Below are 17,411 nucleotides of genomic sequence, written 5' to 3'. Positions count from 1 at the left end.
CACCTGCAATGGATAACAAGATAACAAATCCAAATGCAAAATGCTTACGTTTAATAATAGCAAACATGAAATTGCTTTACAAACACAATCTGGCTGTTGAGAATGAGAATTTTACAGCCTTTTTGCTGGTACAGTAAGTGAATAGAACTGATTTGAAAGTGTCTGAGGACGCCTGCACCTGAGAAAATGGGGGAAGAGTAATGTATAATTGTCAACCAATCGGTATTATTATCTGCAAAATATTATTTTAACAGCTAATAAAACAATATGTCTAAATTTAACTATGGATGACAATGGAAAAACCTTTTACGCATGCACGCGCACACACACACACACACACACACACACACACACACACACACACACACACACACACACACACACACACACAATAGTGCAAATACTGATAGTGGTTTTGCATTACACCCTATAGACAGAAATAATGGAGACTACAGACTTCTGACCACAGACAGACTACTGACTTGCACTCTATTTTTTTTTCTGTCTGCAATTTTTTATTGCAGACAGAGGATGAGTTTGTTATCTTCCGGACTTATAGTTTACCAAGAGTCTCTGGCTGCAGAACATTTTATGGCCCATTAAGCACAAACTCTTGCTGGTTATAGAGGTAATGGACTTCAGCCAATTAGCACTGAGGGCTGTAGAGTGACAGACTCTGAGGAGAAATACAGTGATTGGGACAAGGGAGATAGTGAGGAAAGTGGGAGCGATAAAAAGAGATATATAGTTGGGTTAAACCAAGTGACTAGCAACCTTTTTTTCCCTTGGAAGCCCCCTTCTTACATTGACACAAGCTGAGAACCCCCCCTCCTCCCAACACGTTGCATGACATTCAGAAAAGTTGGACCCTGCCATAGAGGTAAACTATTTATTTATTAAGCATAAAACAATGAATCCAGATGCACATATGAGGCCACAAACAGGGAAAACAAAAAATAATGAGAATAACATTCAATTGTACAATACACAAACAACAAGCACATGTTTTAGGCACACATTGGAGACTGCTGTTGGTCGATTTGGACCAAGCTGAAAGGTAAAAATGCAGCCTTGTGTGTCCTGAAGCCCACTGGTGTCAGATCCACAGAGTAAGAGAGAGCCCATCTCCCTCTATGATCATTGGCGATATGTCCTTGAGTGAAAGGCTCAACACTCCAGTAGATCCTCAGTGGATGTGCTCTCTGTGTCCAGCAGCAGACGGGCTGCGGTTGTACTGGACAGCTCCCAGGTGTCCAGTGTGTCAAGCTGTATGAGTGGTTTCTGGGAATCAGAAACAGAGGTTGTGTGCTCATCACATAGCCTTTCCCAGCTGAGTGAAGGTTAAGAGAGAGATGGGCTGCAGGCTATTACACAGAGAGAGAGAGAGAGAGAGAGAGAGAGAGAGAGAGAGAGAGAGAGAGAGAGAGAGAGAGAGAGAGAGAGACAGAGAGAGTCGAATTGTATAAATGTTAGATTTTTCTTTCATCTAAAATATCCAAAATCGATCTACAAGCGATGTGACGCATTTTGAGCTTAAATTTAGCAGGAGGGAGGAGCAGGTGCTAAAAAGCCCAAACAATGTGATCGAAACCCAGCGGCTGAGAAAGGTTATTTAACCCCAAACTTTCCCCAGGGAAGCTCCTCAGAGGCAATAAACCAGAGAGTTGCACTGTTCTCCCAGGCGTACACTCTGCTACCTGAGTGAGTATGAAGTATGGCCTCTATTGGAAAAGAGAAAACAAAGGTTCAGTCAAGTGACTAAGGTTTAGGCCTGCAAGTTATATAATTATTATTATTTGTATTATTACTAATAATAATAATAATAATAATAATAATAATAATAATAATAATAATAAAAACATACAATAGACACAACAGTGCTTTAGAATGTGTCTTTATTGACAACATGAATGTGAGCATTATGGAAGCTCTTTAATGTAATGCTACCAGGACCAGTGGTGGAAGAAGTAGCCTACTCACATTTTTACTGGAGTAAAAGTACAAATACCATTTACAAGTACAAGTTACAATTTAGACATTTACACTCTTATCCACAATGACTTACAAGTATAAACACAATGTAGAAATACTCTATTACAATAAAATACCTGCAAAAGTATTATAATTGACTTATATAATTTGACAAAATTGTCAAAATCTTTTAAAAAATAGCAGATCTACAAAATCATAACGAGTTGCATTGTGACACGCTGTGAGCTTGTAGATCTGCTATTTTGGAAGGGCCAACGTCAAAAATAGGGCTTAATGTGTGTTTTGTATTAATAATGTCAATCTACAAAGATACTAATAACTAAAGCAGTTGAATAATTGTAATGGAGTAAAATGTATTTGGCTGCAGACCCCCATCTGAATAGATTTAGATCCAGAGACCCCCATAAGAGAAGATTTGTGATTTTATATTTAAACAAATTATTCCTCATTATTCATTATTTATTTGTAAATAGCAGATCTACAAGCTCACAACACATCACTGTGAGCTTGTAGATCAGCTATTTCTGAATAGTAAGTAAAACATTGTGGTTAAAATGATGATGATGATGATGATTAAAATAAAAAAAAATCTCTAAATCTCTAAATTGTACTTAAGTAGAGTATTTGAGTAAATGTACTCAGTGAGTTTCCAGCGTGTCAGTAACAGTGTTACATAGAATAGAGCAGAAAACCACTGAATGTGTTGTGATTGCCCCAGTTATCATTGAGCCTGATGGAACCATCAGGTAACCTCATGTCTACTGTGTCTCCCTGCTCCATCTCTACTATCACTCCATTAGACATGTATTCAAAACCTTCATGATTATTGTATCCATGGTTATAAATGAGATGCTCATTATTTTTATACATCCTGATATGCACAGTCTCTGATGATCCATAGGTAGCTGCAGTGAATCTGAAGTAATAAACTCCTTTCACTGGAGATCGAAAATAACCTAGAAACACACACACACACACACACACACACACACACACACACACACACACACACACACACACACACACACACACACACACACACACACACACACACACACACACGGCACAAAGGTCATGTTGGTGCTTTTTAACCCATTCAATCCGGGGAATCATATGTCATTTTAGATTTCTTTGGCTATTCAAAAAATAGCAGATCTACAAGCTTGTTAATCTGCTATTCTTTTAACATCATGAAAATTTGTGCGATTTGGCCGATTCTAATATATATATATTCAAATATTTGCACATATTTACACAATATTTTTTTTCTAAAATGTCAGATCACTCGGTGCCGCGCAAAGAACCCTTAAAATGACACAGATGCGTTCCCGGTCTTTAAGGGTTAAACACTGTTAAATACTTAAACTCTATTTTTTCCAAAGGAAAGATTTTCAAAAACGTTTCTAAAATAGTCGATCTACAAGCTCACATATATTCTAGAAGAGTGTTTGAACATTTTAGCCTGTAATGACGCAGCAGAGTTAACCCTTCACATGCTGTTGAACTTATTCACTTATGGTAAAGCTCATTGACACAATTAAAGGGGAATTTTGGACCACGGATTTCTTACCTTTTCTATGTTATGATATGTTAGGATGAATAGTACAGTAGAAAAATGTCATAACTCCGTCACGGGTCCACCACAGCTTAAAACAGGCGCCAATAGGCCTTGCACTAGATACATTTTTTTAATGCTTTTTTTTGTTGTTTTTTTTGGTGAGATTGAGATCTCGAGATTTCAATCTCGTCTAGCCAGACCTCCGTTTTTTTTTCCGGAACCGGGATGGAGTTATGACATTTTTCTACTGTACCATTCATCCTAAGATATAATATCATCATAGAAAAGGTAAGAAAACCGTGGTCCAAAATGTCCCTTTAGTGTCATCACTTAATGTAAAGGTATAATTAACATAATTTACTTACTCACTTAATGTAGAACTCATTAACATAATTAACGTAATGACGTCAAGTAAAGCTCATTAACATAATTAACATAATCACCACCTACCTGTAGATGTATCGTAGGCGTCGCCGATGTTAGTGAAGACCTTCTTATAAACCAGAGTGGTTGTAGAACTAAATGGTCCAACGTATCCACTATTACCCAACCCAGCAGAGAAGGCCACCTTTGTTGGATCTGTCAACACAGGAGCATTATCACATTATTTATATTGTTATAAAAGCACATATTATACTATTAATTATCTAATTATGTATATGATTATAAAGTTGTTGTCGGGCAGAAACCTCGTATCTCCATATTTAGACTTAATGCCTTACTTCATCATACAAGAGTGTCAAAATAAATAGTGAAAATATCAGATCTACAAGCTCTTTGTAGATCTGATATTTTCACTATTTTAAATGTTTTTTTTTAAATAATAATGAATAATATATGTAATAATAATAATAATAATGAATAATATATGTAATAATAATAATAATAATGAATAATATATGTAATAATAATAATAATAATGAATAATAAGACCAGAGTGGTTTCAGAACTAAATGGTCAACTGTTCCAGAATCACTCAAACCAACAGAAAAGGCCTTTGGTTTGTCTGTCAACACAGGAACATTATCACATTGTTTATAATAATATAAAATAATGTATTATTCTATTAAGACAATGTCTACATTCTACAGTAGGATCTTAGTTGATTAAGTTCAGTAAGAGTAGGACAGACATTCTGAGATAGATACAGGAGGCTAAAACATTTTAAATATAATCTTATTTTTAAATAAAACAGGAAGCTGAAAGAGGGATCTGATCACTTTCTTTCTCTGAAGTAGTTGTTATATCTCAACTGTCATGATAGGAGAACCAGTATAAAGATCATTGTAATACTTTAACCTACTTGTAAACATGGATTTAACTTTCAATAAAAGGTCAGGTGGTATCAATCACCTCATTGGTCAGACTGTAATCAGTGATATTTTTATATTGGAATAAGGTAAAGTCACTACTTTGGTTCAGACCAGCTGAATGTAACATATTGTGATCATGACACCATCTAACATTTACACATTATAATAACTTTATTAACTAGACAGTACTGTTCCTGAAGAAACAGTGCGGTATCGCTAAGAATGTTGATAGTATTGAGTATTGATAGTTTTTTAAGTGTTAAAGGTGTTTAAGTATTGGTAATGTTAAAGGTTTAAGGTTTTAAATGATTTAAAGGATTTAAAGGATTTAAAGGAATTTAAAGTTATAAAGGTTTTAAAGGTCTACGGTTCTAAAGGTTTTGATAGTGTTGTCACTGTTGAATAGTGTAAAATGTCGTTTTTTGGGGGGTAAAATAGTGGTTGCTAGGGTCTAAGAGGCAGTTGCTAGGGTCTAAGAGGTGGTTGCTAGGGTCTAATAGGCGGTTACTAGGGTCTAATAGGTGGTTGCTAGGGTAAAACTGTGGTAGCTAGGGTCTGACAGCCGTTTGCTAGGGTCTAATAGAAAGTTGCTAGGGTCTAATAGGTGGTTGTTATGGAAAAACAGGTGGTTGCTAGGGTAAAAAGTTTGTTGCTAGGGCCTAATAGGCGGTTGCTTGGGTATAATAGGTGGTTGCTATGGTCTAATATGGTGTTGCGTAGGTCTAATAAGCAGTTGCCAGGCTCCACTGTAGCTAAATCGCATTTCCCCATTCAAATGAATGTTTTTTTTTTAGCAATTAAAAATATCTCTAAAAGTAGTATTTTTTTCAAAAGATCAAATGGTAAATTTGTAATACATAGTGCAGGGAATAACATTAATGTGATCGCCTATAGTGATCCCACAATTAATTGTTTAACCACTTTATACTTAGTTATTATAGTATACTAGATTTGCTAGTATTTCCCTCGACACAAAATCTTTCTAACAAAAACAGCAGATCTACAAGCTCACAACACGTCACATTGCGGCATGTTGTGAGCTTGTAGATCTGCAATTTTACCTAAATGTTTGCCAGAGAACTGGGATGCTAGGGTTCTGTTAGTTTAACTATGGACACTGATTTTAAAGTCTTAGATTACTAGTTTCAAATATGCATTTTAGAACATAATGTTATGTAAATATACTTACTCCTCAGTTCCTGCACTTGGTCGTCAGTAGCAGTCAGCTTCTTATCTACGTTGGACAGCCGAACAACATGGTCTGAAATCAACACAATATTAGCATTAAGTCACTCATAAATACTCATGTAGTTTCATTTGTGGATTATATGGACCAATACAGTAAATGACATTATCAACACAGTATCTATTCTCTGAGTTCAACTGAAGTTATTAACCCTTAAAGGACCACTTCACCCATTTTCAACCTATCTTCATTATAATATGGTACAGTACAATTTTGTTCAACCCCATCTGTGTCTCAAAGGAGGGCTGTGGACAGTTCAGAAACCTGACTACCAGTGACATCATCGATGGGGAATCCAAGCTAATAGAAACCACAGGCTTTCTATTCCTGGAAAATTAGCATGCTATAATGGAAGCCATTGTTCTCGCGTAAATACAAATATGTTGAAATCTTGTTTGGAAAAAATGTAAAGCCTGTCTAATGATGATGTCATTGGTAGGTGGGTTTCTGAACTGTCCACAGCCCTCTGAGACACAGACTGTGAGACAACAATTGTACCATTTTATCATGAGCCTTAGTGAGGACCTATTGAAGAAAGGTTGAAAATGGGTGAAGTGCTCCTTTAAGTCATTTTTCAACTCTGCTCTTTCCTGTCTGCATCCACTGAACATCATCAGGTTCAAATTACCTTCACTTTGGACCTCTGTGGCACCAAGTCTGGTATGGTGGTCTTCAACCTGGACCTCTGTGGCACCCAGTCTGGTATGGTGGTCTTCAACCTGGACCTCTGTGATTTGATTTTATTTGATTTTATTTGATAATTTATGGTACAAATTCACCGAGGTGCACAGTACAGTATATATCGGGATATCACAAAAAGTCCAAGGACTTATTTCCGTTGAGGTCCCACATAAAAGATTACATCATGGTTTCTATCAACACACTTGCCATTTTACCTTAACTAAATTAAATTCATTGCAACCACAGCACTCAACAACATAGACATTCATAAAAAACAAAGCACAATAGACCAATAAATAAATAAATAAATATAACATTACATTTATCGCATCCAATACCAGTCATACAACAAGACCAATGCAGACCAGCAGCGGCCCCTGACTCTAATTTAACTTGCCCATCAGCCAAATTTTCAAAATCCTTTTAAAACTATTTAGTGACTGTGCAAATTTTATTTCGTGTGGGATTTTGTTCCACTCCTCTGCCCCTGTGTATTGGAATGAGCTTTTACCTACCTTGTTTTTTAATTTTGGTGGTTTAAGATCTGCTACACTAGCCCTTGTATTCATATTATGGTAGTCACTAACGTTCTGAAAATAACCTTTAAAATAATTTGGACCTTGGTTTTTTAAAATGTTATAGACCATTATAAGTCTCAGTTGTTTTATTCTGTCTTCTACGGGGAGCCAATTTAATTCTTTAAAATGGTTATGGCCAATGTGGCTTCTTGGGGAGAGATAAAGGACTACCCTCATTAATTTATTTTGGGCCGTCTGTAGTTTGTCTTTAGTTTTTTTAGAAATGCCACTATACCATGTTAGGCAGGTGTAATCAAAATGGCATTGGACTAATGCTGAGGCCAATGTCCTCATGGTGGATTTATCTAGGAATTTGGCTATCCTGGCTAGGAACTTTGTCCTTGCCTGGATCTTGCCAATGACCGAGAGAGCCATCGACTCACCAGTCATACTCTGTTCTAATATACAGCCCAGATAGGTAACTGAAGTTTTCTCCTGTAGTTGTATTCCGTTACATCCGACCGAAAAGTTGGACACTTCCCTTAACTTGTGCTTTGAAGCAAAGACGATACATTCCGATTTACCTAAGTGTAGGGATAGCTTGTTATCACTTAACCATCTGTTTACTTTTTTTAACTCGTTTTCAAGCGAGAGACTGACTGATTCTAGGCACTCTCCTGTCACCAGTAATGCGGAATCATCAGCATACAAAAATAAAGGACATGAGCAGGCTGCATCCATGTCGTTAATGTACAACAAAAATAATAAAGGACCTATTATGCTTCCTTGAGGAACTCCGCAGGTGAGTTTCTTTGGCTCGGAGAGCAAACCCCCTGTTTCGACCATTTGAAATCTATCTGACAGATAAGACTGTATCAATGACAGAGCCTCCCTTTTAAAACCTATGGCCTTTAATTTATATAATAAAATCTGGTGATTCACTGTGTCGAAGGCCTTCTGGAGGTCAAGCATGGCCATTCCACAGTACCTGCCTCCGTCAACTTCCTTTTTAATCATGTCGGTCAGGTATAATAGACAGGACTCAGTAGAGTGCGACTGTCTAAATCCCGACTGTAAATCATAAAAAATATGAAGCTGGTTAACATAACTTAAAATTTGCTCATGAATAACCCTTTCAAATATTTTACTAAGAGTGCTTAAAATAGATACTGGCCTGTAATTACTTACTTCATCCCTCCTGCCTTTTTTATATAGGGCATTTACTCTAGCCTTTTTAAAATCGTGTGGCACCTTTGCTTGGGAGATTGAGAGATTTATGATGTGTGTTACATATGGAGCTATCACCTCTGCTGCATCCTGCAAATATTTTGCAGGGATGGTGTCTAGGCCTGTGGCTTTATCAATATTTAGTCCTCTAAGTATCTTTAAAATTGATTCCTCTGATATTTGTGAAAAAGAGAACTGCTCTTTCCCAATCCCTTTGGCCTCATAATAATTATTGACTTGAGATTCACCATATTCACCAGTACTGACAGGAAGTTTCTGGACTAAGTCATTTGCAATAGTGGTGAAAAACTCATTAAAGTTCTCTGCAACACTAGCCTTATCGAAGGTTAAGGACCCATTTACCATAAGACCTATCTTATCATTTTTAGTTTTGGGCTTTCCTGTGGTCCCTAATGACTTCAGGGTTGCCCAAAGCTTTTTAGAGTCACTTTTATGTTCTTCAATTTTATTCTTAAAAAAATGTCTCTTGGCTTCATCTACCATTTTTTGTACTTTATTTCTAAGATTTTTATATTTACTATATAGATCTGTTACCTTGGTTCTCTTAAAAACCTTCAATACTTTATCTCTTAAGTAGATAGTATCTAAAATGGCTTTATTTATCCATGGCTGTGTTCTTTGTTTTATTCTGACCTTCTTAATTGGAGCTATTTTATCTAAAACATTAAGAAATGTACTCTGAAAGTGCGACCCTGCAAAGTCGGCATCAGTGCTCATCAGGATACGAGACCAGTCTGTTCTCTTGAGCATTTCTATGAAGCTATCTTTATTATACTTGCTGAGTGATCTACACTTAATGGTTTTGTGGCTGTTAATGGTGGACCTCCTTATTTTCCTCGTACAGAAGGTAATAAAATGGTCACTTATTCCATAAACAATTACACCACTTTGAGAAATGTTGCTTTTATCAGAAACCATTATTAAATCTAATACAGTTTGACTATGCTCTGTGATTCTTGTGGGTTCTGTTATCAACTGGACAAGACCGTTTGTTTTTAAAAATTGTACCAGTGCATTATAATGCTGCCCTTTTACATTTAAAATGTCCACATTTATGTCTCCCATTAATATTAATTCCTTACTTAAAATATCCAGGTTGTTGGCCAATACATTTTCTAAGGATTCAATAAAATTTCTCTGCTCCGGGGGTCTATATAGTGCCCCAATCAAAATAGGCTTGCTTTTAGTAGGGAGGATATCTAGCCAAACTGCTTCAATGTTATCAACATTTAATTCTGTTCTAACATTAAAATTTAAATCAGACCTTACATATATACATACACCACCCCCTTGTCTATTTCTGTCCCTGCGGATAATTACATAATTATCTATTTCTACTTCAGTGTCACTAATAGAAGGATCTAACCATGTTTCTGTGAAACATAGAATACTAATCTTCCCTTTGTCTGCAAGAACACGTATTTGACTCATCTTGGGATATAAACTACGCACATTTAGGTGCAGACAGTGAAGGCCCTTACATGAAAACACCTGTGTTTCTTCCCCCTCAGTGTCCCGGGACACCTCAGTCACTGGCTGAGGACCCCCTGGAGACTCTGGGGAGATACTGCTGCTAGTTAGAAGGTGAGATGGACTTGTCTGGCGTCATATCGAGTCTGTTAGTTGCCTCGTGATATTTGTGGCCAGTTTTTTTATCCCCAAGCTGTTTGGGTGGATATTGTCGCGGAATAGATTGGGGACTTTCCAAAAGGTATCAAAATGTTTTATATATCCGTATCCACATGCAAGACAGAAATTTTCCATCCAGGTTTCTGCACTATATAATCGACTGAATAATTCCGAGCTCTTATGGAGCGTTGGTATTAGGCCAGAGAACATGCATTTCTTTTTGAGGCTTTCAATTTTATTTGCTAATAACTCATAGTCATGGCGTAATTTGGCAGATTGATTATACCTCTTGATTGATGATCCCGGACGAGCCCCCAAATGTTACGTCCCAGATGGTGGTCCAGGAGGAAGGGACGGTAACATATACCCAAATTATATAATTGAGACAGACAGAAGTTGAGGTTAACTGAAAAGTTGTTTATTAACAAACTAAATGGACAAAAAGTAAATGAATGCCAAGTCAACAATACAGGGAGGGTCAGGTGGTGCCAAAGGAAAGAATGTAGTAAAACCAAAACTCAGTCTAAACAAAATAAAGATATTACTTACTCACAAGAGAAACAAATCCTTCCTACTCTAACAAAGAACAGAAAATACAATGGGTGGCACTCACCTCTAGACTAGTGGGATTAAACACTGGAATTACCTACGTGCAATATGTACAGGGTACCCCAGAGCTAAACTGCCCCCCCCCTGTACTAAACGTTTGGCAAAAGGTCAGAAAGTCTTTATAAGACTGGAAGTGAATTAGTTAGGACAATACATGGAGCAAACAAAGGAGCTGCTGGAAGCATGGTGGGGAAGAGAGAAAGATGGCCGCCGTCACAGGTGCTTTATATATGATGACGATGGAGGTGATTGGTGGAGTGATGAGGGGAAGGACCAACCGGTGGTGAGAGGCGGAGTTGAGTTGAGTGAATGGGCTGGACCTGAGAGTGAGTGACAGAGAGCAGCAGGCAGAGAGTAGCAGGGAGAAAAACACCATACACAGTCTCCCCATAAACATACAGTCTCCCCAAACCCATACACGTAACACTTGATTTTAGGTTATTTATCCCCACATGTACTATCACAGTATGGGCCGACTGGTGACGTTGGACAATGTCTGGGATATGTGCGACCAAGTCCATGATTGTAGTACCGGAAAATGAGAAAGTAATACAGTTGGGGATAGCTACATGTCTTATTACAGAGTCCCCTATGAGTATGTATTTTGGGGGTGGAATGTGAAGGCTGGAAGTTTTAGGGTTTAGTGCTGTGCTGACGTTAGCTGTGGTGGCCTTTGCTGAGGTGGTGGCTTGAGTTGCTTCCCTAACCGCGATGGGTGGAGGGGGGTTTCCTGGTGCTGTCTCGTTCGCTGCCGTGACGTCACCCAGCTGCACAGCGGTGTCCCCCGCTGGCGCTGTGTCCATCCCTATGATGGACAGCGGAGACGATGTCTGTGGACTGGGGGAAGCTGGGGATGTAGGAGAATGCTGGCGACTTCGTTTGCGATGATTTTTCGCTATCGGCGATGAATATATGCGTCGTTTACGCGAGGGGTTTGAGCCGACCTGTTGCGCTTGGCCACCCTGCCAACAGGTGGCTACTTGCTCCCCGCTGGCTTCACGCTCCACTGTAGCTCTCGTTGTTGTTAGCATTTCGTTGGCCGTAGCTAGTTCCACGGCGGCATCTGGCTTTTTGTTTACCAGCGGCGAATAAAAGTTGGATAGTGGGACCGGGGTATTGACTCCACCAGGTGAAAACATGGGGAGAGAGAAAGCGATCTTCCTCCCCCTATTCACCACGGTAGCCCAGGAGGGGGACTGGGCCGAAGATGGTCCTGGCGTGGGACTCGAACTGCTGGCTTTGTGGCACCCAGTCTAGTTTGGTGGTCTGCAACCTGGACCTCTGTGGCACCCAGTCTGGTATGGTGGTCTTCAACCTGGACCTCTGTGGCACCCAGTCTGGTATGGTGGTCTTCAACCTGGACCTCTGTGGCACCCAGTCTTCTCTGGTGGTCTTCAACCTGGGACTCACTCGCACTCAATTTGGCAGCCATTTCTAGAAAACATATCACAGAGAAAGAAGACATTTCAGCCTGTACCTTTACACATTCTTCAGGCTGCATTTTTGGCACAATAAGCATGTTGCCTCTTGAACATTCTAACCAGAATTTGCTCCTATGTGGATTATGTCAAATATACAGTAAATTACATGATGAAAACATGATCAGATCTCTGAGCTCAACTGAATGAATTATACGTAAAGTAAGACATTTTTCAACACTGTCCTCTCATACATGCATTGACTGAACATCATTCTGGTCTAATTACCTCCACTTTCTTTCTTCAAGTTCTCCACCTGCTCTTCACTGGTACTGAGTCTGGTCTGGATGCTCTGGACCTGCTCTTCACTGGTACTGAGTCTGGTCTGGATGCTCTGGACCTGGTCTTCACTGGTAGTGAGTCTGGTCTGGAGGACTTCGACCTGCTTCTGACTGACAGTCAATTTGGCAGCCATTTCTGGAAAACATATCACAGAGAAAGAAGACATTTCAGCCTGTACCTTTACACATTCTTCAGGCTGCATTTTTGGCACAATAAGCATGTTGCCTCTTGAACATTCGAACCAGCATTTTATTTTGCCATACCTTTCATCTCATGTTTGGTGATGGCCAACTCCACCCGAAGATCAGACATTAAGTCTCTCTGGGCCTTGGCTTCTTCCACCACGTTCTTCAGCTTCTCTCCCTGTACTACCAGAGTGTGTCCCTGTACTACCACGGTGTCTCTCAGCTCCTTGACTTCACCTTCGCGGGCTGTCACCTTGGCCTCCATGGTCTTCAGCATCTGACCCTGTACTACCACAGTGTGTGCCTGTACTACCACGGTGTCTCTCAGCTCCTTGACTTCACCTTCGCGGGCTGTCACCTTGGCCTCCATGGTCTTCAGCATCTGACCCTGTACTACCACAGTGTGTCCCTGTACTACCGCGGTGTCTCTCAGCTCCTTGACTTCACCTTCGCTGGCTGTCACCTTGGCCTCCATGGTCTTCAGCATCTGACCCTGTACTACCACAGTGTGTCCCTGTACTACCGCGGTGTCTCTCAGCTCCTTGACTTCACCTTCGCTGGCTGTCACCTTGGCCTCCATGGTCTTCAGCATCTGACACTGTACTAACACAGAAAATACAATACACACAATAATACAAAATACAATACACACAATAAAGCTTAATCTTTCATGAATTAAAAACAAATTCAATAATTTTTTTAAGGAATTTCTAAAGAAAAATTAAATAAATTCCATAAATAAGAAAACAAATGTAGTGAAATAGCAGATCCACGAGCTAGCTTGTAGATCTAATATTTTCACTAGTTTGGGTCCCAGGCAAACATCTGATTTCTCTTTTGGGTCTTGAAATAAATAGTTTAGGAACCACTGGATTAAAGGGCCATTCACACAGTGAGTACTATAACTATAGGAATACATATATAGTATTAAAATGGTTCTAAGTCAAGTGGATGGCAAAAACAACTATAAAACAATACCATGGTGAACGATATAGTTATTGTTGTATTGTTGTGATTTTGGTTGACCAACCATGTGGTCCTTTAACCCATTCAATCTGTGAACACATCTGTGTCACTTTAGATGTCTTTGGCTATTCCAAAATAGCAGATCTACAAGCTCATAGCACGGCAACTTACTGCCGCGCTATGAGCTTGTAGATCTACTATTTTGGAAAAAACTTGAAAATGTGTGCAAATCTTTGAATATATATTCTACCCCCAGAATGATATGTATTTGGCCGCGGACCCCCATCTCAAAATATGTTGTTCCAGGGACCCCCAGAAGCACAGATCGGAGTTTAAAATGTTCACATTAAAACAAATACAGTCCATTCAAAGATTTGCACAAAGTTTCTAGATTTTTCAAAAGTACCAGATCTACAACCTTGGTGCTGCGCTATGAGCTTGTATATCTGCTATTTTTGAATAGCCAAAGAAATCTAAAATGACACAGATGTGTTCCCGGTCTTAAAGGGTTGAGAGTCTCCCTCTAAGGGAGGTGAGTGATGTTTCAGTTGAGTCGCGTGGGAAAAAATAATGGGCTTTCGATTTGTTGCACCACAAAATGGCTGCCACTGCTGTGCCCTATACATCATTTCAACAAGCTTTTCTATAAATTCACCTGCAATCTGTGTCATGATATCCTTCACAGTCTGCTCCATGTCTGCCAGTTTGGACGTTAGTGGCATCACAGTCTCCACCTTCTTCTCCATGTCTGCCAGTTTGGACGTCAGGGCTGAAACCAGCAGGGATAAATATCACTTAAATTTAGGACTGAAACCAGCAGGGATAAATATCACTTGAATTTAGGACTGAAACCAGAAAGATCACTTGGCATTGGTGAAAAATAGTCACTGAATTCATTTGACTTTGGTTGCTGTAATCAGCATAGTCTGATCTAGTTCTGGTCTGTAGCATCAGGAGTTCTCGTTAACGCTATGTGACTGTATGGTGTATTTTCCTCATTTCAATAAGTAAACGATGTGATGCCTACACTTCAGTAAAAGAATATCAATACGCTTTCGCTCAATATCAATCCATCCATCTTCAACCGCTTATCCGGAGTCGGGTTGCGGGGGCAACAGTTCCAGCAGAGAGCTCCAGCCTTCCCTCTCCTGAGCAACATTAGCCACTTCCTCCTGGGGGATCCCGAGGCGTTCCCAGGCCAGTGTGGAGATGTAATCCCTCCATATGGTCCTTGGTCTGCCCCGGGGTCTCTTCCCAGTGGGAGGAGACCCCACTCAATATGAAGATGCTATTGACCAGATGTGTTTGCGGTACTGGAGTAATTAAAACATTTCTCTGTCCATTGGAATGTTTTATTTTCTGGCCCAAAAGTGGATTTTACATGAAAGGTGGGGGTCTGAGAGACTTCCCACCGCGGAGGGTAGGCTTTCAACACCTTAAAACCGCATTTGTTTCTGTAAGTTGTTTATTTTTTACTTAACACATTGGGTGCCAGAGGTTTATTAAAATATTATACGTTGAGTGCCTGCATTTCTTCCATCCACTTGCGTTATACGTTTCGTGCTGTAGAAGCCCCGACGCGGAAGTGCATGTAAACAAAGCGTGCGTGCGAGACGGCGGAGGGTCCCGACTAACGCCTGGAACAATAATATTTCTAACGCGATCCTCCATTGCAGCGTGATCGCCGATCGAAAACGGCTCGTTTTCACCACGTTAAAAAGAAATGGAGATATTAAGCTTTTAGTCAAGGAGCCATGATCCAGCCTCTTCTTCTCAGAAACTCCTTGGGTGATGTCAAAGTTTCGTTTTAGCGCCCCACGTGGCCCACATGTATAAAAATAGAATTGGGTCAAAAACGGTCCGGACCGTTTTCGGCACTTCTCGTTTGGATCCTCAAAAACGGTCCGGACCGTTTTTGGCATTCAATGTGTTAAGTGTAGACATCGTGCTCCCGTTCACATGAGGTAAAACATACGTACAGTCCCATAGCGTTAAGGAGAAGTCCTAACGCTATGGACCAGAGCTAAGCATGATCCATATTTACTTTACCTGCATTATCTCTCTCCAAACCAGACGTTTTCTCTTTTTCGTTTCTCGACACTCCCTTCATCTCCTCCACCATGTCACTGAGCTCCTTCAGTTTGGAGCACATGTTGTTCAGCTCTTGAGAAAGTGCAGCAGACAGACAGAATATCAACACAGACTTCAGCCTTCATTCTGAATTTCTGACCTTTCAAAAAAACTACGTAAATAATAGCAACTTCTATATGTGTATCAGATCCAGTTTTCTGTTAGCAGTGCAGTTAAACTGTCTCTCTCTCTCTCTCTCTCTCTCTCTCTCTCTCTCTCTCTCTCTCTCTCTCTTTCTCTCTCTCTCTCTCTCTCTCTCTCTCTCTCTCGCTCTCTCTCTCTCTCTGGTTGAATAGAGCTATCTTATCAGTTGGAAAGTGTTGGTCTATAAATCAAAAACAACTCTCAGTTGGAAAGTACACCGTGACTGCCAACTTCTGAGGCAACTCTGTAATTCAACTTTTTGAACAACTGTGGAAATGTTTGTTAGTAGATTATTCAAGTGACTTATCACTCAGTCATCATGTTAACACACTCCTGAATGTCAACAAAGGCAGCAGTGAAACTAAGTCAAATCTTTTCAAATCTGAATGATTCTCCACTCCCTTTATTCTCCTTTAGTTTACTTCAGATCATTTGTGTGTGTATCAGGGGCATGTACAAAATATGTTACTTTTAAGTAAGCATATCATCACCCACTACATAAATATGACACTGAATGTATGTAGTTAGTGGCAGAAGAAACATTTTCATAAATGGCTAATGGAGGCTTAATTTTTTCACGTACAAACCTCTCTCCAACTGGGTTTTTAGATATGGGTCTAAAGTCTCTGTGTTAAAAGTTTGGTGCAGATTGGTAAACAATACAGGAGGAGATATAATGTAACTGTTTTTCATATCATTCCAAATGACAGAGGGTCTAAAGGTCAGAGGTCAAAGTGTAAAGTGTTTAGTCATGAAGGGAGACATATGTGTCAAATGGTTCATGAGCTATGTCTGTTCAAAGTTTGCATGTTTCAATGGAGTGCTATAGCGCCACCCTTTGGCCAATAGTTGTAAGTTTCATTTCTTAGCTGTTTGGCATAGCCTTCTAACATATTGCCAAGTTTTATAACAAAAAACTAAGCCAGAACGGCAAGAAAGGGCGGAAGAAGAAGAAAGACTCAAGCATTGAGCTGCACAAGGACAATAAAAGCTCACCTCCTATTGGATCCTCAGGACCATCCTGTTGAACACAGTCATGTTATTTAATTTCAACAACACAAAGTACAGTATGGTATTGTACAGTATGAGCTCTATTGAACAACATTATATCTTGAAAGAGGTAGGAGATAAGGCAAAGACAGCTATGAAGACAGACAGACAGACAGACAGACAGGATTGCAATACTGAGTCATGAAACATATTTCTTATAAAAGCGTTTCAGCACGTTTTCAGCCAAGTTTGGCACAAGTATAACATTATAGTTTTAAAGTGAGTGAAACAGTTTAGAATGTATCATGTGTTCTATAGTTTTAAAGTGAGTGAATGAGTTTTGAATGCATCATGTGTTCTTTACCAGCTCTATTCGCACTTCAAGGACGGCGGCATTAATCCAACTCCTGTGCTTCTCATACAGTCCTTCTGTCACAGCAGT

The 17,411-nt window shown here is 39.6% G+C and overlaps 1 long non-coding RNA gene across 1 annotated transcript; it reads right to left on the bottom strand.

Annotated features, from left to right (window-relative positions):
- Positions 1-2,763: 2,763 nt before the first annotated feature.
- LOC308086049 lies at positions 2,764-6,126 on the bottom strand. Its single transcript, XR_013933221.1, has 3 exons — positions 6,053-6,126; positions 4,001-4,129; positions 2,764-2,948 (listed from the first exon to the last, which is right to left on the bottom strand). It is a non-coding gene; the product is annotated as an uncharacterized lncRNA (long non-coding RNA).
- Between the last annotated feature and the right edge of the window lie 11,285 nt (positions 6,127-17,411).

The sequence above is a fragment of the Gymnoscopelus braueri genome, assembly GCF_963280865.1.
Source record: "Gymnoscopelus braueri genome assembly, chromosome: 5".
Lineage (NCBI taxonomy): Eukaryota > Metazoa > Chordata > Actinopteri > Myctophiformes > Myctophidae > Gymnoscopelus > Gymnoscopelus braueri.
The sequence above is the reverse complement of the archived record's forward strand: the minus strand, read 5'-3'. Positions and strand labels throughout refer to the sequence as shown.